Consider the following 22268-nt stretch of genomic DNA (forward strand, 5'->3'; position numbering starts at 1 on the left):
AGAAGGAAAAAAGAGAAGGAGGAGAAGGAGAAAAGAGGAGAAAGAGGAAGAGGAAGAGAAAGAGAAGAGAGAAGGAGAAGAAGGAGAAAGAGAAGGAGAAAAGAGAAGGAGAAGGAGAAGGAGAAAGAGGAGAAGGAGAAAAGAGAAGGAGAAGGAGAAAGAGAAGGAGAAGGAGAAGGAGAAAAGAGAAGGAGGAGAAGAAGAAGGAGAAAGAGAAAGAGAAGGAGGAGGAGAAAGAGAAGGAGAAAGAGAAGGAGGAGGAGGAGGAGAAGGGGAAAGAGAAGGAGAAGGAGAAAGAGAAGGAGATAAGAGAAGGAGAAGGAGAAGGAGAAGGAGGAGTTTAAGCAAAGAAGTGGGGTGAAAGTGAATCATCTTGAGGAATTAAGGCCATTGCAGAGCTAGGATGTGCAAGTCTACAACTTGCACAGACCTCATAGCAGTTCCTTCGCTCACAACTGCGCACAGCTACCAGCTGTATGGGGTGTTAGTGGGGGGGCTAGTTCCTCTGGTGGGGGACACATCATGCTCATGCTATGACCCTTCCAGGGAAAAAGCCACTGGTAGTGCTGGGTGGGGGACGGGTGCCCCCCAAAAGACATTACTAAATACTGCCATTGCTATTTCTCTACTTTTCATTTGACGCCTTTCAAAAAAGAAAGAGAAAGATGGCGCCTTTTCGGTGAGGTCGCACTTTGCACGTGGTCATGGCCAGTGCTCCCCCCCCAATAAAATGTTTAGGGGTACTCTCATTTTCCTACTCATATTGAAATACTGCCCCCTCAATGAGGCCAAACTTAGATTTGCAAAGTGTTTAGGGGTATGCGTCCCCCTGCGTCCCCCCCCCCCGAGAAAAAGCACTGGTCATGGCTAATCTTCTGCCCTCATTTGCGGAGGCGAAGCTGTTTCCTAGCAAATGGCACTCTGCATACAGACGGCATCTTTTAATAGGGAAAAATGGTCCCGGTACTCACCAGGAAGTTGTTATAGTACCGTATTTTTCACTCCATAAGACACACTTTTTTCCTCCTAAAAAGTAAGGGGAAATGTCTGTGTGTTTTATGGAGCGAATGGTGGTCCCTGGAGCCGAATTACCCAGGGGCGAAAAGCAGATCGTGCTTTTTTTTTTTTTAGAAAGAGGGAAGGGGGTGTTGAAACAGAGCCGCTGAGCAGCTGATCAGCAAGTGATTGGGAGGGAGATAAGGGACTCTAGCGATAAAGGAGGCTGCCTGGGAGGGGGGAGGTAAAGACAGTAAACTTGTAAGGAGAGGAGACAGGAAGACCAAATCAATAAGGAGAGAAATTAGAAGAAAAGGAGGAGCAAAAAACTGCTCCAGCTAAGGAAAAGACACTAAGGCATGGGTGTCAAACACAAGGCCCGCGGGCCGAATCCGGCCCGCCAGACCTCGTCATGTGGCCCGTGTAGCCGCCGCCGGCCGCCAGCCTTCACCTTTTATTCTCACTTCTTCTTTTTTTTTTTGACACAAGAAAGACGCCTCTTCAGCGCATGCGCGGCAGCCTACAAGCCAGAGAACGTCTGCCCTCTAGCGGCACCGGCCGTTCTACACAGGAAACCTCCACTTTACATGCATTCAGGAAACCTCCACTTGTTTTTATATTGAGCGCATGCCATCCTGTGATGTGACAGATCCAACGGCTGCCTGAACAACCGGCCCTTTGAGGGTGACCAAACTGCTGATGCGGCCCCCCGATGAATTTGAGTTTGACACCCCTGCACTAAGGCATACAAGAGGGAAGGGGGTGTTGAAACAAAGCTGCTGAGCAGCTGATTGGCAAGTGATGGGGAGGGAGATAAAGGACGCTAGCGATAAAGGAGGCTGCCTGCGAGGGGGGAGGAAAAAGCACATGGATCCTCAGGATTTTTGCACTGGGTCACCCCAAATTCACCAACTGATCACATAGCATGTCCATGGCTATACCTGCACCAAAAAAATCACACATCCACTGTTTTGTGGGGCCGCAATGGCGCAAAAACATGGTTACAAAGCTCGGATCCACATGGATTCTCAGGATTTTTGCATTGGGCTACTCCAAACTCACAATCAAATCACATGTCTGTGGCCACAGCATGAACCACAAAAATCATACACCCACTGTTTCATTCGGAATATTTTTTTTCTTGTTTTCCTCCTCTAAAAACTAGGTGCGTCTTATGCTCAGCGTCTTACGGAGCGAAAAATACGGTAAGTGCCACACTCTTAACATTTTGGGGGGAAAGGTACATGTACTGCGTACCCTTCAGTAACCCCAGAAAAGAATGTTCATTATGCACACAGTATGCATGTTCAATATGCATGCAACCATCCGCTTATCACCACAAACTTGGAGGTGACTGGAAAAAGGGCAAAAGCAGTCTTTAAAGGGGGTGGAAAGGGCAAAAATGGCATGAAAACAGTGTCTAGCAATCCCATGAGCCTTTGCAAGTGCAATCCCAGGAGCCATTGCACTGATGGTTGAGGCCTGTGGAAAGTTGGCATTTGAGCAAGGAGGTTTAGAGGGAGCCATGACCACCATTCATGCCAGTCCTGTAAGTGCTGCTGGTTTTTTAAAAGCTTATTCTAGGATTTTTAGAGGTTTAGAGGGTGTTTGCAGGACTTTTCAATGGGTGTTCCCAATATATGTGATTTCACTGCCTCGGAACATGATCCCCACGTAAAATGGTTGTCGCCTCTAACTGTGGGGATAGGAACCACTGCTTTTGATAGGAAAATGTATGTTTTTCTTCCATACAAGAAAAAGGGAGTTAAGAAGCCTCCGTGGTATGCATAGCAAAAGCAAGAGAGTAGGGGCTGGATTGGAGAATGCGGGCATCGATCCCGCTACCTCTCGCATGCAAAGCGAGTGCTCTACCATTTGAGCTAATTCCCCAGTTGCCTGGCTCGATTGGGCCAGACATACAGAAAAAGAGGCAGATCTCAGAAAGGGATCCAGAAAGGGATCCAGGGAAGCTTTGTTGAATGTCTGGCAAAAGGAAGAGGTCGTGAGGTTTGCTGGAGAATGTGGGCATCGATCCCGCTACCTCTCGCATGCTAAGCGAGCACTCTACCATTTGAGCTAATTCCCCAGTTGCCTGGCTTCACTGGTCCAGACTACACAAAAAGAGGCAGATCTCAGGGATCCAGAAAGGGACTGAGGGAGGATTTGTTGTTGCTCGTGGGCGTGGCCAGGATTTATGATACGGGGGAGCCCAAAAAGCTTTTGAGCTTTTGTGGGGGGAGATCGTGCCCCCAAAAGTTATTGCCCTTCCACCTGGAGCCGGATTGGGTGGCTCCTGCAGACCAACCAGACTGCTGCATTCTGGATCCTATTGTTCTAGGATTCAGCTCAGTACATAACAACACCTTTGTTTGAAACTCTGTCCTACCAAGTGATACCCAAATTCTTCCTGACGTGGCAGACGTGGAAGCTATTGAGGCACCACTCCTGAGGGTGATAAGTTGCCCATGACTCACTTCCATAAAGCAATGTTCTCAACACGCACACTGGTAGACCTTCATCTTGGTATTGGAGCCCCTGTTGTGTGCATGTCAAAAAGAAGAGAGCAGAGGCTGGATTGGAGAATGCGGGCATCGATCCCGCTACCTCTCACATGCTAAGCGAGCGCTCTACCATTTGAGCTAATTCCCCAGTTGCCTGGCTTGATTGAGCCAGACATACAGAAAAAGAGGCAGATCTCAGAAAGGGGTCCAGAAAGGGATTCACGGAGGCTTTGTTGAAAGTATGGCAAAAGGAAGAGCTTGTGAGCTTATCTGGAGAATGTGGGCATTGATCCCACTACCTCTCGCATGCAAAGCGAGCGCTCTACCATTTGAGCTAATTCCCCAGCTGCCTGGCAGACCCTTTCCTGTGCCTGCTTCTGACCCAGATGCCTGAGTGCGGATCTTTCTCTCACCTTTCCGGGGAGTGATGGGACTCCAAAAGTTCTCTATTTGTAGAACCTGAGAGGAGCACACTCATCTTCAGGTGTCCCATTACAGAAGAAAGAGACAGTCAGTAGTCTACTCACTACTTTATTCAGACTGTACACGCAGCACTTCCAGGCATGTCTGCTCTCCTGAGCAGCAAACACAAGAGTCTACGACTCGACTCACACTTCGACTCAACAGAACCTCGCCACTGGGAGAAGAGAGGGTGAGACTCTGCAAGCACTTCTGGGGGGGGGGAGCGTTTGAAGAGCTGCCTCATCGCCTGCAGGCCGGCTCTGGGTGCCATGCAATGTTGAAATAGTGATGGCAAGGGATCACACCGCAAAGTGCAAGCAAAGAGTTAAACTTTTAAAGCTGCAGGTAGGTGTGGTCTGAGAGGTCCCTCAGGGTGCAGAGCTATCAGGTTTGCAGTCTGAGGGGGCTCATAGACTCAATTTTTCTCCTGTATGGCCAGGTGTGTCTTTGGTCCACTGAGGCTGTAGTGTATCAGCTGTCACCATCTTTAAGGTGATATACACGGCCACTGAGTCTCTCTTATTCTTCTGTTTGTGTGTATGCAGGAAAATCTACTAGCCTCATATTCTGCAGAACAAAAGGAGGAGGAGAAATTTAGCTAGGTATCAGTGCCAATACCTCTTACATACTAAGAGACAAGACCTGAGCTGTCTGGCATTGCTGGCTCATGCATGACAAATCTAAGATGTCACACAGAACATGTTTCTCTATCTATCCATCTATCTATCTATCTATGGGAGATAGGAGTGCCTGGCGTCATTGGGACCACGAAGAGTCGGACACAACTGAACAACTAAACAGCAACAACAATCTATCTATCTATCTATCTATCTATCTATCTATCTATCTATCTATTTATCTATCTATCTGATTTTATCATTATTTTTCCAAACATTTTCACAATAACCTTCCAATCAAATAATTACTCTGTTTCATAATTTGACTTCCCACCCTAACCTCCACAGCATTTTTACTCAAACTTTTCCACTGCGTTTTATCTTTATCTATTACAAAAAGTTTCTCCATTACAGTTATATTATCATTTTTCTTCCACTGCTTTTATCTCGAATCCTGCCCACAATTTCATTCGACTGTAATATTTTTTTAAAAAATAGTCCACAAAAGGCCTCCATTCTTCTATAAAAAGTTCCTCGTTTTGATCTATTAATTTCGCTGTCAGCGTTGCTATTTCTGCATAGTCCATTAGTTTCAAAAGCCACTCTTCCTTTACTGGAACTTTCTCTTCTTCCCATTTCTGTAAATATAATATTCTAGCTGCTCCATCCCTATTACACCAATAAGGAAACCTTCTGGTCTCTGGGGAATAGCCCATTTAAACATTTTCTTCAATACACAGAACGTGTTTCAGCCAGGTTCCGCTCTATGTATGGCAAAAGAAAGAGAAGGGAGGCTTGCCTGGAGAATGCGGGCATCGATCCCGCTACCTCTCACATGCTAAGCGAGCGCTCTACCATTTGAGCTAATTCCCCAGCTGCCTAACATCACCAGTCTTAGACATACAAAAAAAAGAGGAGGGAGCAGACTTTAGAAATGGATCCAGAAAAAATGATCCAGGGAGGTTTCGTAGGCAAAAGGAAAAGAGTGAAAGATTGGCTGAAGAACGAACGCATAAGTCCTGTTGCCTCTTGCATGCAAAACAAGCACTTCACCATTTGAGCTGATTGCCCAGCAGAACCATCCAAAAATATATCCAAGAAGGAGACAGAACTTAGATGCCCTGCACCGTTGGAGCAGTGGTGGCCAAGGATGGCAGCCCACGGTGCAGGATAAGGCTTGCTTTTTAAGCAGTTTGTGGGTGCAATGACAGTGGCCACTCAGGGTGCAGAACTAAATAATAGTTCTGGTTGCATTTAGAGGCCTTTGGTGCAAAATGGGCTCAGCTGCATAGCAACTGGGTAGAACGACAGACGATTCCTCCAGCTCGGGTTTCCTTTTATCCAAAGAAAAGAGAGTAGCAGGTCCACTATTTACCGTATTTTTCGCTCTATAGGACGCACCAGACCATGGGAGGGGGAGAACGGGGGGGGGGGAGGGAATTCTTCCCCTCTCTGCTCAGCGCCCCTTCAGTGAAGCGGCAGGAGAAATGGAGCCCCTTCCATTTCTCCTCCCGCTTCACTGAAGGGGATCTGAGCAGAGAGGGAAAACTGTGCAACGCCTCTCCAGCAAAATGAAGCCTGGAGAGCAAGAGGGATCAGTGTGCACCGACCCCTCTCGCTCTCCAGGCTTCAGGCGGCTATCTGCAAGCCTTTGGAGCGCAGTGGGAACTCCTGCTGCGCTCAGAAGGCTTGCGGATAGCTGCCTGAAGCCCCTGGAGCGCTGTGGGAGTTCCCTGCGCTCCGGGGGCTTCAGGCGGCTTCAGCGAAAGCAACGCGAAGCCTCCGGAGCACGGGGGGAGCTCTCCCTCTGCGCTTCGGAGGCTTCGCGTTGCTATCGCTGAAGCCAAGGAGCCTGCATTCGCTCCATAGGATGCACACACATTTCCCCTTCATTTTTGGAGGGGGAAAAGTGCATCCTATAAAGTGAAAAATACGGTATGTTAGCTGCAGTTGTGCTTTTCATTTCTGCCAAGGTCTGGCCTGATCTGTGTGGTTTACCTAACAGCTTGTGGCTCAGTAAAGCTTGCCAAGTTTTTTCCTTCCCGGATGCAGTCTGTTTTATCTGGCCACTTCTGCAAGCATGCGGAAAACAACCTAAGGAGGCTGGAAAAGGAACAGGGCAGAAGCTTGGTTGGGGAATTCAGGATTCGATCCTGCTACCTCTCGCATGCCAAGCGAGTGCTCTACCACTTGAGCTAATTCCTCAGCTGTCCAGCAGAGCCAGCCCACAGCACAAGATACAAGATGAGGCTGTTCTTCTGTTTGAGCTAATTCCCTGGCTGTCCAGCTTTGCAATATCCCTGAAAGTGGGCCCAGGCCAGAGTTTCTGTACAGAATATGACCCGAAGATGCTTTGCTCTATGCACGCCAAAAGGGAGAAATTAGAGTCTTGACTGGAGAATGCGGGCATCGATCCCGCTACCTCTCACATGCTAAGCGAGCGCTCTACCATTTGAGCTAATTCCCCAGCTGCTCAGGAAAACCACCTCACAGTATCCTAAGTACAGGCCAGATCCAAGGTGCAACTGCTCTTAGGTTTGAGTTAAATTCCCTGGCTGCCCAGGCCTCACGATATCCCAAGAAGGAAGCAGGGGCCTGAAATGCTTGGAGAACGTGAGCTGGAAAGGAGTTGCTCTAGGTTCGGCAAAAGCAAAAAGAAGCAGAAGCTTGCCTGGAGAATGCGGGCATCGATCCCGCTACCTCTCGCATGCTAAGCGAGCGCTCTACCATTTGAGCTAATTCCCCAACCGTGTGGCTTCAGTGGCTCAGACCTACAGAAAGAGATAAGACAAAAGAAAGTGGTTCGGGAGGCTTCTGTTTTGTCTAAAAGGAGATAAAGCCAAAAGCATGCAGATTATCTTGGCAGACAAGATATTTGGGGCAGACCCAACAAGCATAATAACATGGAAGCTAAAGAGGCACGGCAGCAGATTAGCAAAGAATCGACAGTAGCTGGCTTGTGACACTTCAGCATTTATGCAAAAGACAATATGCTTGGGCTGAGGAATTAGGCCAAACTTTGGCCCACGATGATCCTGGCCAGGGTTAGCCTGTGCATGAAGCATGGGGAAGCCATTCATCTCTGGATCCACCTCCCCTTTCTCCTTTCTTTTTTTGGCGATCACTCATAGCCGAGTAAGATTGTTTTCCATAAACACAGTTTTAACAATGAGTCTGTAAGTGACTGTGAAAGGCCAATTCTGGATCCACATGTCCTTCCACAGTGGGGACCTAGGTTTCTGGGCAGGAGTTGATCACGGTGTGGATTTGCCAAGCGTGCCTTCCTCCTAGCACATTTCTCCCTTGCATCCTGAGTTTGAGTGTCTTCAAAGCCCATGACACCTTTGGTAAAGGCTGTTCTCCAACTGGAGCGCTCGCAGGCCAGTATTTCCCAGTTGTCAGTGTTTATACTACATTTTTTTAGATTTGCCTTGAGACAGTCTTTAAAACTCTTTTGTTGACCACCAGCATTACGCTTTCCATTTTTAAGTTCGGAATAGAGTAGTTGCTTTGGAAGACAATCATCAGGCACCCGCACAACATGACCAGTCCAACAAAGTTGATGTTGAAGAATCATTGCTTCAACACTGGTGATCTTTGCTTCTTCCAGTACACTGATATTAGTTCACCTGTCTTCCCAAGTGATGTGTAAAATTTTTCAGAGACACTGTTGATGGAATCTTTTGATGAGTTGGAGATGGCGTTTATAAGTGGTCCATGTTTCACAAGCATACAGTAAGGCTGGTAGTACAATAGCTGTGTAAACAAGCATTTTGGTTTCCCTGCTAATGTCCCGGTCCTCAAACACTCTGCACTTCAGTCGGGAGAATGGTAACGGGCAGGATCGTGAAATCTGGAAGCCCCTAGTCATGAACCGGCACATGGGTGGTGAATACAGATTCAGCCATTCTGACTCAAGGAACGAGGCAGTTGAGCAGCTCGGCAGCTGTATCCATGACTGAGCAGCCCTTTTTAGGATCCACTCTGATCACCCCACAAAGGGGGAGGGGCTAGAAAAGGTGCCCTAAACATAGTCTGCCTCCCTTTTTCCCTGACTGGATTACCGTGCCCAGTGGGGTCACCACCTAGCGGTCGAAAAAGACAAATGAACTTTGGAACATGGAATATACGGACTTTGTCAGATAACACAGACAGCGAGTGTCCTGAACACAGAACTGCCATCATTGTAAGAGAGCTGCGACATTTTAACATCAATATTGCAGCGCTTCAAGAGACTTGAAGAGCAGGCAAGGGACAACTGAAGGAAGAAAAAGGAGGCTACACATTATTCTGGAAAGGTCTATCTGAACAAGAACATTGAATATATGGGGTAGGCTTCGCTATAAAAAATGACCTTGTGAAGCTCTTGTCAGAAGTCACCTCCCCACCCTCTTCCTGACCCCACCGTGGCTTCTCCCACTGCTGACACAGCACTCCTACCCTCGCTGCTGTGCCCACAGCACCTTTCCTGCTACCCTCCTGTAGCTGACACAAGATAATATCACCAAGGCAACTATCTGTAAACAAACGATAAAGGTCCATCAAAATTTCAAAAGTAGTTTCTTTCCCAAATTGGTTTTTATCTTAAACAATTGCAAACGCAGTAAATGAAGAGTTCGCTATATAAACAGTAGTCGTCGTATCACTGCCCTGTCCATTGCTTTACTGTGCCACTCTGGAGTAGCATTTTATAACCGCTGCTCCATAGATATTGTTGTTATACAATTCCATTCACCATATAGATGGGTTTATGAAGCATTTCTGTATCCTTCTGCTGTGCTGAAGAAGAATTCTACGAAACAGTGGGTATATCCGGAATCACTGTTCACTACGTCTGTTTGCGGACCACTTCAGCAGCATTGGACGTCATAAAACAAAGCTTTATGGCTTGTTTTCATCAGATAAGAATCTGACCCATTGCTTCTTTCAGAGACTTATAAGACTTATGTTTATTTGGTTCTACGTTTTCAAGAGAATCCATCAAGAGTGCACATTTTGTGACTTTCAGAGATTTATAGATTTCTGTTTATTTGGTTTTTCATATTGTTCAATGTTCCGTAAGGATTATTTAAAGAGTTTATATTGATATTGCACTGTTGTACTTGGTCATCGTGTTGCCTTGGATATTACTGATAATTGTTTGCAACACAGGGGTTTAATTGTTTGGACTCAAAACATCTCAGACTGGCTCTCATCCTGGCTGGACTCATCGCTGCGGTCTTTCTGCAATTTGCAGTGGTGGTGCCTGAGCAGAACGGATAGCAGGTTTCTCCACTGTGTCCAACCAGCCCATGATGAGAACTGAACTTTGGCCTGTTCCATTCTCTAAAAATGCTGACTAGGTTCACCACCTAAAATGAATCTCCAGATTGTTAATGTAAACACTGCCTACTTCTCTGCATTTCAGTTTTCTACCTACCAAGGAACCCAACTGGAATTTATGTTCACAAAGACAGGGGTTTCACACATTCCAATTTCCTTCTTGCCATCAGTCTCAGGTGTAACTTGAAGAAGACTGCATCATGCCTAACAGAGTCTCATTGGAATGTCTGCTACCTCCACCCACATAGCATTGAAAATTCTTGTAAAGTGTCCATGCAACTTGAGTTAGTGGAGTGTTCGCACTCTGTGTACATCTCTATGGTACTGCCAGTGTGAAGTTACACGTGAAATGCACTCTCTGATATATCTTTGGGTGTGCTATAGACTGGCCCATGTCAAAGCCAAGTGGATGTGTCTTGAAGCCAGTCGTACCTTGGTTGTCAAACGGAATCCATTCCAGAAAACCATTGGACTTCTGAAAACGTTTGACAACCAAGGTGCGGCTTCTGATTGGCTGCAGGAGCTTCCTGCACTCAATCGGAAGCCATGGAAGCCGCACCAGATGTTTGGCTTCTGAAAATTGTTCGAAAACCGGAACACTCACTTCTGGTTTTTGATTGATTGGGAGCCAAAATGTTTGAGTCGCAAGGCGTTTGAGATCCAAGGTACTACTGTGCTGAAATAGGTTGTTCACTGCCTTGAGGCATAAAGAAATTGAGCATACCCTACGATCTGCCACTAGATGGCAGAAGAAGATAGTTTTATCATAAAGTGAGGACTTCAGATACATTTCAGAAAATCTGTAAAGCAAGGAGTTAAAACTCCAGTGTGCCCAGAAGATTGCTGGGCCACACAGAGTGTTTTCTGTCCTCAATAAAGTAATAATTTCTCTAGCCCTGGTGAAGGATTAACCAGTCTCAGCATTGTGGAGTCCAATATATCAACATCTGTTTTTGTTGAAATATTATTAAGGCAAGTGTTATCAAACTCTTTCCAGTACACTTTCCCACCACTTTTCTGTCTGCAAAAAAAGGGTAAAATTTTGGAGGGAAGAGGGTTTGTTGTGCAAGACCTTCTGATTAACTATAACTCTGAAGCCTGAAATATGTGATTGAAACCACCAAAAAATAATGGCAGTCTAGAAGTGCCCGTGATCACTGCAGATGGTGACAGCAGTCACAAAATTAAAAGACGCCTGCTTCTTGGGAGAAAAGCGATGACAAACCTAGAAGGCATCTTAAAAAGCAGAGACATCACCTTGCCGACAAAGGTCCGTATAGTTAAAGCCATGGTTTTCCCAGTAGTGATGTATGGAAGTGAGAGCTGGACCATAAAGAAGGCTGATCGCCAAAGAATTGATGCTTTTGAATTATGGTGCTGGAGGAGACTCTTGAGAGTCCCATGGACTGCAAGAAGATCAAACCTATCCATTCTGAAGGAAATCAGCCCTGAGTGCTCACTGGAAGGACAGATCCTGAAGCTGAGACTCCAATACTTTGGCCACCTCATGAGAAGAGAAGACTCCCTGGAAAAGACCCTGATGTTGGGAAAGATGGAGGGCACAAGGAGAAGGGGACGACAGAGGACAAGATGGTTGGACAGTGTTCTCGAAGCTACCAGCATGAGTTTGACCAAAATGCGGGAGGCAGGGGAAGACAGGAGTGTCTGGCGTGCTCTGGTCCATGGGGTCACGAAGAGTCGGACACAACTAAAGGACTAAACATCAACAACAACAGAAGTGCCCGTGACCTCCTTGGAGTCGCAAGGATTGAACATGGAATGAGAAACACCGGTGATGACTTGCTGTTTCTTTCTGCTGCGAATCACAAGTGGGGTGTGTGCTTTTGTTTGATCACTGTGAGAGCAGGTTGTTGGACGAGATGGTTGTTCGCCTGATTCAGCAGGACTCTAATGTTCTAATGTTTATTCCCATTGAGCAGAACTGTGATTCAGTTTCTGTACCTCCCCCCCCCCCAAAAAAATTCCATTCCTAAGGCATCTCTAATGCATTCTTGGGGCACATTCCTTGTGTGTTCCTGATTCCAGCAGTGTTCTTCTGTTCTGACAACTGAAACGGCAGATATTCAAACCCGTGAATCAAACACTGGTTCATCTGTCAGTCTGGGCCCTTGTGTTTGTGTTTTTAAATGCATCAGGTGTACATTTAATTTTTCCAAGTGCAAGCCCATTCCAGGGGGGGGGGGAGAGACAGTGATGGTGGCATCACAGTTAATGGACAATCACTGCTGTGCGCAGCTGATGCCCATAGTACACTTGCAGAACCAGGTTTCTTTGTCTCAGAACTCAACTCTTGGAAGCAAAGGTACATTTTGTAGAGGTGAGGAGCCTTTTTCAGCCCTTTTTCAAATGCATTCGCTTCTGGGCCCTTTTCTAAAGGCCCCATGTCAATGGGAACATGGACCAGGAGCAAAATTAGGCAGAACAAGAAATGTGGGTTTTACCTTTGTGCAATATATGACTTTCTGGCCTGGTGTTGTTATCCGAATCAATTTTGTGTTGGCGAAATCTTTGATCTTCACAGATGTTTATGTACTTTTATATTCCTGTAGTATGGTGTTACGGAAATGACGGGGAGGGGCACATCTTTAAAGTTGTTAAGTGTTACAAATATTATGCATAAATGTATCCTTTCAACTTGACAGCTCAGGAAAGTTACCTAGCTTTAAAAATAATATAAAATCAACTCCTTTGCCAGAGTCCTCCATTCCAACGCTATTTTACCCTTGAAAAGGGGACTCCAGGAAGTGCCCAGAGGTGGCAATTGCTGAGCTGATTGCTGGCCAAGGAAAGCTTAATGCCATCACCAGACTTGCCAAGGGGTCCAGACATGCAAAGGACGTTCTATTGTACTTTGGGTGGTGGGACTTCAGTGGTGTTTGCCTATGCTAATCTTATACCTGGGTCTTGCCCTGCCATGTCTGCTTATGCTAATCTTGTACCAAGGACTTGTCTGGACAAGTTTGCCAAGGTTAAACTCGTGTAACCCCTTTCGTGACATGTCAGTGATGTAGCAATGATGCTGTATGAACTGTATTCTGGGATATGGTGGGAAAGTTTTAAAAGTCTTTGTCACCCCATCCTCGGGGTTCAAAATTTGTCTTTGAACCTGTTGCGCAATAAACTTTGGTCTACAGCTATTTGCTCCGGTTGGTAATGTGATAGGAATTTTGAGGTCTTAGATATATGGTAATGTTCATAACAGCACATACATAGATCAGCACAGGAAGACCAACCTGGAACCATTTTGATTCCTAAACTGAGCAAATGTTTTCTCTACAAGGTTAAAGTGGGAAACCTCCCCATTGTCTCTTTCCTCACAAATCCTGTCTTAAGGGCACATTTAAGATATGAATAGGGTGTGAGCCTGTGATCTGGCCCAGGAACGAAGTATTTATCACTACAAAAGAATGGCCAGGCTCCCCAGGCAATCCAATCAAGTAACCTGCCAGTCAGGAGATAAGCAATGACAGGAGAAAAACAACATTCAAATTTCTGTTGTAAGACCGCCTTTTCTGTGATGTAGGTATGATGTATATGAGGGGTGGTCTTAGGTTACACCCCTTCTGTGATGTATGTATGATGTTTCTGGGGGCGGTCTTAATCTACAGGATGGGAATTTCAAAAGTCTTTATAAGGCCTTGCATGCCATTGTTCTGGGTTCCTCCTCCTCTCCTGCGGGTGAGGGGAGCACCCTGTTGCAACAGATCAATAAAGATCAAGCTTACTAGCTGCTTTGCTTCTCAACATTCTCTGGTTGGCCTCTGTTATTCTCTCCTACCAATAGAGAACCTATATAAGGACTCTATATGGGCTCTTGGATACCCCAAAAGGGAAAAAGGACAATTTTTGTTTACAACAGTAGCTGGACTCCTTCATTCCGCAGGGACCCGCGGGCTCAGCCCAACGAGTTGGGTGACTGAGCAGCCTCACACCTAGATTTTTCCGTAACAATGGGGATTAGAGGCAGGACAATGAAAGCAGACTCTGCAAGCCCTTTTAGCTGCTGACTTAGACTTCAAGCCTGGAAGTGTCAGGGACTGGTTGGATGAAGAAGAGACACTGTTGATGGAATCTTTTGATGAGTTGGAGATGGCGTTTATAAGTGGTCCATGTTTCACAAGCATACAGTAAGGTTGGTAGTACAATAGCTGTGTAAACAAGCATTTTGGTTTCCCTGCGAATGTCCCGGTCCTCAAACACTCTGCACTTCAGTCGGGAGAATGGTAACAGGGGCAGGATCGTGAAATCTGGAAGCCCCTAGTCATGAACCGGCACATGGGTGGTGAATACAGATTCAGCCGTTCTGACTCAAGGAACGAGGCAGTTGAGCAGCTCGGCAGCTGTCTCCATGACTGAGCAGCCCTTTTTAGGATCCACTCTGCTCATCCCAAAAAGGGGGAGGGGCTAGAAAAGGTGCCCTAAACATAGTCTGCCTCCCTTTTTCCCTGACTGGATTACTGTGCCCAGTGGGGTCACCACCTAGCAGTCGTAAAAGACAAATGAACTTTGGAACATGGAATATATGGACTTTGTCAGATAACACAGACAGCGAGTGTCCTGAACACAGAACTGCCATCATTGTAAGAGAGCTGCAACATTTTAACATCAATATTGCAGCGCTTCAAGAGACTTGAAGAGCAGGCAAGGGACAACTGAAGGAAGAAAAAGGAGGCTACACATTCTTCTGGAAAGGTCTATCTGAACAAGAACATTGAATACATGGGGTAGGCTTCGCTATAAAAAATGACCTTGTGAAGCTCTTGTCAGAAGTCACCTCCCCACCCTCTTCCTGACCCCACCATGGCTTCTCCCACTGCTGACACAGCACTCCTACCCTCGCTGCTGTGCCCACAGCACCTTTCCTGCTACCCTCCTGTAGTTGACACAAGATAATATCACCAAGGCAACTATCTGTAAACAAACGATAAAGGTCCATCAAAATTGCAAAAGTAGTTTCTTTCCCAAATTGGTTTTTATCTTAAACAATTGCAAACGCAGTAAATGAAGAGTTCGCTATATAAACAGTAGTCGTTGTATCACTGCCCTGTCCATTGCTTTACTGTACCACTCTGGAGTAGCATTTTATAACCGCTGCTCCATAGATATTGTTGTTATACAATTCCATTCACCATATAGATGGGTTTATGAAGCATTTCTGTATCCTTCTGCTGTGCTGAAGAAGAATTCTACGAAACAGTGGGTATATCCGGAATCACTGTTCACTACGTCTGTTTGCGGACCACTTCAGCAGCATTGGACGTCATAAAACAAAGCTTTATGGCTTGTTTTCATCAGATAAGAATCTGACCCATTGCTTATTTCAGAGACTTATAAGACTTATGTTTATTTGGTTCTACGTTTTCAAGAGAATCCATCAAGAGTGCACATTTTGTGACTTTCAGAGATTTATAGATTTCTGTTTATTTGGTTTTTCATATTGTTCAATGTTCCGTAAGGATTATTTAAAGAGTTTATATTGATATTGCACTGTTGTACTTGGTCATCGTGTTGCCTTGGATATTACTGATAATTGTTTGCAACACAGGGGTTTAATTGTTTGGACTCAAAACATCTCAGACTGGCTCTCATCCTGGCTGGACTCATCGCTGCGGTCTTTCTGCAATTTGCAGTGGTGGTGCCTGAGCAGAACGGATAGCAGGTTTCTCCACTGTGTCCAACCAGCCCATGATGAGAACTGAACTTTGGCCTGTTCCATTCTCTAAAAATGCTGACTAGGTTCACCACCTAAAATGAATCTCCAGATTGTTAATGTAAACACTGCCTACTTCTCTGCATTTCAGTTTTCTACCTACCAAGGAACCCAACTGGAATTTATGTTCACAAAGACAGGGGTTTCACACATTCCAATTTCCTTCTTGCCATCAGTCTCAGGTGTAACTTGAAGAAGACTGCATCATGCCTAACAGAGTCTCATTGGAATGTCTGCTACCTCCACCCACATAGCATTGAAAATTCTTGTAAAGTGTCCATGCAACTTGAGTTAGTGGAGTGTTCGCACTCTGTGTACATCTCTATGGTACTGCCAGTGTGAAGTTACACGTGAAATGCACTCTCTGATATATCTTTGGGTGTGCTATAGACTGGCCCATGTCAAAGCCAAGTGGATGTGTCTTGAAGCCAGTACAGTCGTACCTTGGTTGTCAAACGGAATCCATTCCAGAAAACCGTTGGACTTCTGAAAACGTTTGACAACCAAGGTGCGGCTTCTGATTGGCTGCAGGAGCTTCCTGCACTCAATCGGAAGCCATGGAAGCCGCACCAGATGTTTGGCTTCTGAAAATTGTTCGAAAACCGGAACACTCACTTCTGGTTTTTGATTGATTGGGAGCCAAAATGTTTGAGTCGCAAGGCGTTTGAGATCCAAGGTACTACTGTGCTGAAATAGGTTGTTCACTGCCTTGAGGCATAAAGAAATTGAGCATACCCTACGATCTGCCACTAGATGGCAGAAGAAGATAGTTTTATCATAAAGTGAGGACTTCACATACATTTCAGAAAATCTGTAAAGCAAGGAGTTAAAACTCCAGTGTGCCCAGAAGATTGCTGGGCCACACAGAGTGTTTTCTGTCCTCAATAAAGTAATAATTTCTCTAGCCCTGGTGAAGGATTAACCAGTCTCAGCATTGTGGAGTCCAATCTATCAACATCTGTTTTTGTTGAAATATTCTTAAGGCAAGTGTTATCAAACTCTTTCCAGTACACTTTCCCACCACTTTTCTGTCTGCAAAAAAAGGGTAAAATTTTGGAGGGAAGAGGGTATGTTGTGCAAGACCTTCTGATTAACTATAACTCTGAAGCCTGAAATATGTGATTGAAACCACCAAAAAATAATGGCAGTCTAGAAGTGCCCGTGATCACTACAGATGGTGACAGCAGTCACGAAATTAAAAGATGCCTGCTTCTTGGGAGAAAAGCAATGACAAACCTAGAAGGCATCTTAAAAAGCAGAGACATCACCTTGCCGACAAAGGTCCATATAGTTAAAGCTATGGTTTTCCCAGTAGTGATGTATGGAAGTGAGAGCTGGACCATAAAGAAGGCTGATCGCCGAAGAATTGATGCTTTTGAATTATGATGCTGGAGGAAAGTCTTGAGAGTCCCATGGACTGCAAGAAGATCAAACCTATCCATTCTGAAGGAAATCAGCCCTGAGTGCTCATTGGAAGGACAGATCCTGAAGCTGAGGCTCCAATACTTTGGCCACCTCATGAGAAGAGAAGACTCCCTGGAAAAGACCCTGATGTTGGGAAAGATGGAGGGCACAAGGAGAAGGGGACAACAGAGGACGAGATGGTTGGACAGTGTTCTCGAAGCTACCAGCATGAGTTTGACCAAACTGCGGGAGGCAGGGGAAGACAGGAGTGCCTGGCGTGCTCTGGTCCATGGGGTCACAAAGAGTCGGACACGACTAAAGGACTAAACATCAACAACAACAGAAGTGCCTGTGATCTCCTTGGAGTCGCAAGGATTGAACATGGAATGAGAAACACCGGTGATGACTTGCTGTTTCTTTCTGCTGCGAATCACAAGTGGGGTGTGTGCTTTTGTTTGATCACTGTGAGAGCAGGTTGTTGGACGAGATGGTTGTTCGCCTGATTCAGCAGGACTCTAATGTTCTAATGTTTATTCCCATTGAGCAGAACTGTGATTCAGTTTCTGTACCTTTCCCCCCCCCCCAAAAAAAATTGCATTCCTAAGGCATCTCTAATGCATTCTTGGGGCACATTCCTTGTGTGTTCCTGATTCCAGCAGTGTTCTTCTGTTCTGACAACTGAAACGGCAGATATGCAAACCCGTGAATCAAACACTGGTTCATCTGTCAGTCTGGGCCCTTGTGTTTGTGTTTTTAAATGCATCAGGTGTACATTTAATTTTTCCAAGTGCAAGCCCATTCCAAGTGGGGGGGAGAGACAGTGATGGTGGCATAACAGTTAACGGACAATCACTGCTGTGCGCAGCTGATGCCCATAGTACACTTGCAGAACCAGGTTTCTTTGTCTCAGAACTCAACTCTTGGAAGCAAAGGTACATTGTAGAGGTGAGGAGCCTTTTTCAGCCCTTTTTCAAATGCATTCGCTTCTGGGCCCTTTTCTAAAGGCCCCATGTCAATGGGAACCTGGACCAGGAGCAAAATTAGGCAGAACAAGAAATGTGGGTTTTACCTTTGTGCAATATATGACTTTCTGGTCTGGTGTTGTTATCCAAATCAATTTTGTGTTGGCGAAATCTTTGATCTTCACAGATGTTTATGTACTTTTATATTCCTGTAGTATGGTGTTACGGAAATGACGGGGAGGGGCACATCTTTAAAGTTGTTAAGTGTTAGAAATATTATGCATAAATGTATCCTTTCAACTTGACAGCTCAGGAAAGTTACCTAGCTTTAAAAATAATATAAAATCAACTCCTTTGCCAGAGTCCTCTATTCCAACGCTATTTTACCCTTGAAAAAGGGACTCCAGGAAGTGCCCAGAGGTGGCAATTGCTGAGCTGATTGCTGGCCAAGGAAAGCTTAATCCCATCACCAGACTTGCCAAGGGGTCCAGACATGCAAAGGAAGTTCTATTGTACTTTGGGTGGTGGGACTTCAGTGGTGTTTGCCTATGCTAATCTTATACCTGAGTCTTGCCCTGCCATGTCTGCTTATGCTAATCTTGTACCAAGGACTTGTCTGGACAAGTTTGCCAAGGTTAAACTAGTGTAACCCCTTTCGTGACATGTCAGTGATGTAGCAATGATGCTGTATGAACTGTATTCTGGGATATGGTGGGAAAGTTTTAAAAGTCTTTGTCACCCCATCCTCGGGGTTCAAAATTCCTCTTTGAACCTCTTGCGCAATAAACTTTGGTCTACAGCTATTTGCTGTAGTTGGTAGTGTGATAGGAATGTTGAGGTCTTAGATATATGGTAATGTTCATAACAGCACATACATAGATCAGCACAGGAAGACCAACCTGGAACCATTTTGATTCCTAAACTGAGCAAATGTTTTCTCTACAAGGTCAAAGTGGGAAACCTCCTCATTGTCTCTTTCCTCACAAATCCTGTCTTAAGGGCACATTTAATATATGAATAGGGTGTGAGCCTGTGACCTGGCCCAGGAACGAAGTATTTATCACTACAAAAGAATGGCCAGGCTCCCCAGGCAATCCAATCAAGTAACCTGCCAGACAGGAGATAAGCAATGACAGGAGAAAAACAACATTCAAATTTCTGTTGTAAGACCGCCTTTTCTGTGATGTAGGTATGATGTATATGAGGGGTGGTCTTAGGTTACACCCCTTCTGTGATGTATATATGATGTTTCTGGGGGCGGTCTTGATCTACAGGACGGGAATTTCAAAAGTCTTTATAAGGCCTTGCATGCCATTGTTCTGGGTTCCTCCTCCTCTCCTGCGGGTGAGGGGAGCACCCTGTTGCAACAGATCAATAAAGATCAAGCTTACTGGCTGCTTTGCTTCTCAACATTCTCTGGTTGGCCTCTGTTATTCTCTCCTACCAATAGGGAACCTACGTAAGGACTCTATATGGGCTCTTGGATACCCCAAAAGGGGAAAAGGACAATTTTTGTTTACAACAGTAGCTGGACTCCTTCATTCCGCAGGGACCCGCGGGCTCTGCCCAACGAGTTGGGTGACTGAGCAGCCTCACACCTAGATTTTTCCGTAACAATGGGGATTAGAGGCAGGACAATGAAAGCAGACTCTGCAAGCCCTTTTAGCTGCTGACTTAGACTTCAAGCCTGGAAGTGTCAGGGACTGGTTGGATGAGGAAGAGCAGGGAAATCGACCCAACCAAGAGCCCCCCACCCCAGGGAAGGCACAGAGGAGAAGGATTTCGAGCCTGGGAACTGATGGAGGGACACTGGCCACAACTCAGAGGAGGGAATGAGCTGGGAAGTGGTAGACGCAGGACCCTTGGAGGATAGTGAAGAGACAAGACAGCACGAACGGGTTTCTAGTTTGGATGAAGGTGCCAACAGTGATGACAGAGGGGAGGTAGAGCCTGCAGTTCTCGCCCAGGACCACTCTGAGGGCTTCTCTGCTGGCAGCTTGCTGGCCCCGTCTCCTCTTAGAACGAGGCATTTATTGCATGTTGCCAGGGCCAGGCAGACACAGAGCGAATCCCTTGGGGCTTGCCGTATAGAAGAAGAGCACAGAGGGAGGGGCCGGACACAAAGAGCTAGGGAGTGGAAGAGGAGAGACACGTCAGCCCAAAGAACTGCTTCATTAAGGCAGGATTACTCTTTAGAAGTCTCTGTGTGTTCTTTGTCCTGATTTCCTTAATAAAGAAGCTAGCTGCACGTCAACCAAGTGTCCCTCTCTTCTTTCTCTGACCTCCGAACAACCGGCTTGCCCTGTCAGCTCCCTGACAGGAAGGATAAATACCCACCTCCTATGACACAATGGTCTGCAGATCTCATGTCCCCCCCCCCCTAGCCTTGGTGAGACAATTGCCTCAGGTGGCAGGCTGGGGACAGCTGGAAACCGTGGCAGGTTCGGCAGCCCCAGTAGCATGCCAGTCACCACCACCTGCTCCTCTCCGGCATCCATTTTGCTCCCTTCAGAGTGTCAGGGCTTCCCTGAACCATCTTCCCAGTCGCCTCAGGAAGAGGCAAGGGGGACGGAGCAGGAGAGGAAGAGGCAATGGCAAGGGGGTATGCCCCGGTATGCCCCACGGAGGACCTTAAGGTCCATAAATAGCAACACCCTAGTGGTCCCGGGCCCTAAGGAAGTCAGATTAGCTTCAACCAGAGCCAGGGCCTTTTCAGCGCTGGCTCCGGCCTGGTGGAACGCTCTGCCTCATGAGACCAGGGCCCTGCAGGATCTGATTTCTTTCCGCAGGGCCTATAAGACAGAGTTGTTCCGCCTGGCCTTTGGCTTGGAATCAACTTGATCCCCTCCCCCTCTTTCCTTTTTCCTTTCTCTTTCTGTGATGGAACTCCTATTTCCACCCCAAAAAAACTTTTTGATTTGAGTTCCTATGAAATGAGGCTGTATTTTAATGTTTTAATGTCGTATTTTAATCTCGTTTTTAAGTTGTATTTCAATCAATTGTTTTTATACCTGGTGTCAGCCGCCCTGAGCCCTGTCTTGGCTGGGGAGGGCAGGGTATAAATAAATTTCATTATTATTATTATTATTATTTTATTTTCTGCTTTGCCTCAAGCGGCAAAATGTCTTGAGCCGGCCCTGCACACCTCTCCTCCTGAAGTGGATTCGGCCATTGAAATTATAACTAAGATGCTTCTCATTCTTATTCAGGGGGTGGCCGACAGTGCCGTCGTTCCCATCAAGGCCTTTCAGCAGGCAGGCGGGGAACACCACTGAGTCACCTGTTAAGCCATAGTAAAAACTTCTTGTAGCGACAGGTGACACTCCCTGAGACAGAACAAAGGCCTTTCGGAGGGCAGGTATTGTTTCTAGAAACATTCACCCAGTTGCATCAAGGGGAGCAAATGCGACAAGCTGGGCTCGGTTACATCATTGCTAGAACAACACCACAAACAAACAAAAACAAGCAGCAACAACCCCATAGCTGAGATAATATCTGAAATAATGATCTCTCCAGAATCTGTGAGTTAAAACTGGAGGGCAATACCCCTTATGTATTTGCAAAGCAAAATTTGAAGTTACACATCAAACAGACCCTCCAACATTCCTCAGATTGAAACAGGGACGTTTTTCACTCCCCACCCTGGGAATTCACCCTCCTTGGACCCCCCCCCCCCCACTTTTAATTTTTTTATTTTTGTGTGTGTGTGTCCCCCTGGTAAAGCATTTCCTGTCATAAGAAGGGCGAGTGCCACCACCAATGGGACACAGCACACATGCCCTTTGTCATCCAGTGAAAACCCCTTAATCCCATTCCCCCCCCCCCATTCTTTGGTAGATTTACCAAGTGACTTGGAAACCACAATTAATTTAGAATGCGGCTGCCAGACTCGTGACTGCCAGGAGCGGCTGCCAGGATCAAATAACACTGGTTTCCAGTACGTTTCCAAGCACAATTCAAAGTGTTGGTGCAGACCTTTAAAGCCCTAAACGGCGTCAGCCCAGTATACCTGAAAGAGCGTCTCCACCCCCGTCATTCAACCCAGACACTGAGCTCCAGCTCCGAGGGTCTTTTGGCTGTCCCCTAATTGGGAAATTATTAATGTTTGATGTTTTGTGGTGTTTTTAAATTTTGCTGGAAGCCGCCCAGAGTGGCTGAGGCAACCCAGTCAGATGGGCAGCGTATAAATAATAAGAGCAATTAAAAATATTAATAATATGCACCTTGTCCTCATGGGGACAGTATGTGCAGACCTAGATGGGCCTTTGGCTTA

The 22268-nt window shown here is 46.1% G+C and overlaps 1 protein-coding gene across 4 annotated transcripts in view; it reads left to right on the forward strand.

The window, feature by feature from the left end:
• The window catches only part of LOC310757282 (uncharacterized protein), a 48727-nt gene that overhangs the window by 8264 nt on the left and 18195 nt on the right, over positions 1–22268 (forward strand). The gene's annotated exons all lie outside the window — the stretch shown is intronic.

Source organism: Podarcis filfolensis (genome assembly GCF_964270895.1).
Source record: "Podarcis filfolensis genome assembly, chromosome: 2".
NCBI classification, from domain to species: Eukaryota; Metazoa; Chordata; class Lepidosauria; order Squamata; family Lacertidae; genus Podarcis; species Podarcis filfolensis.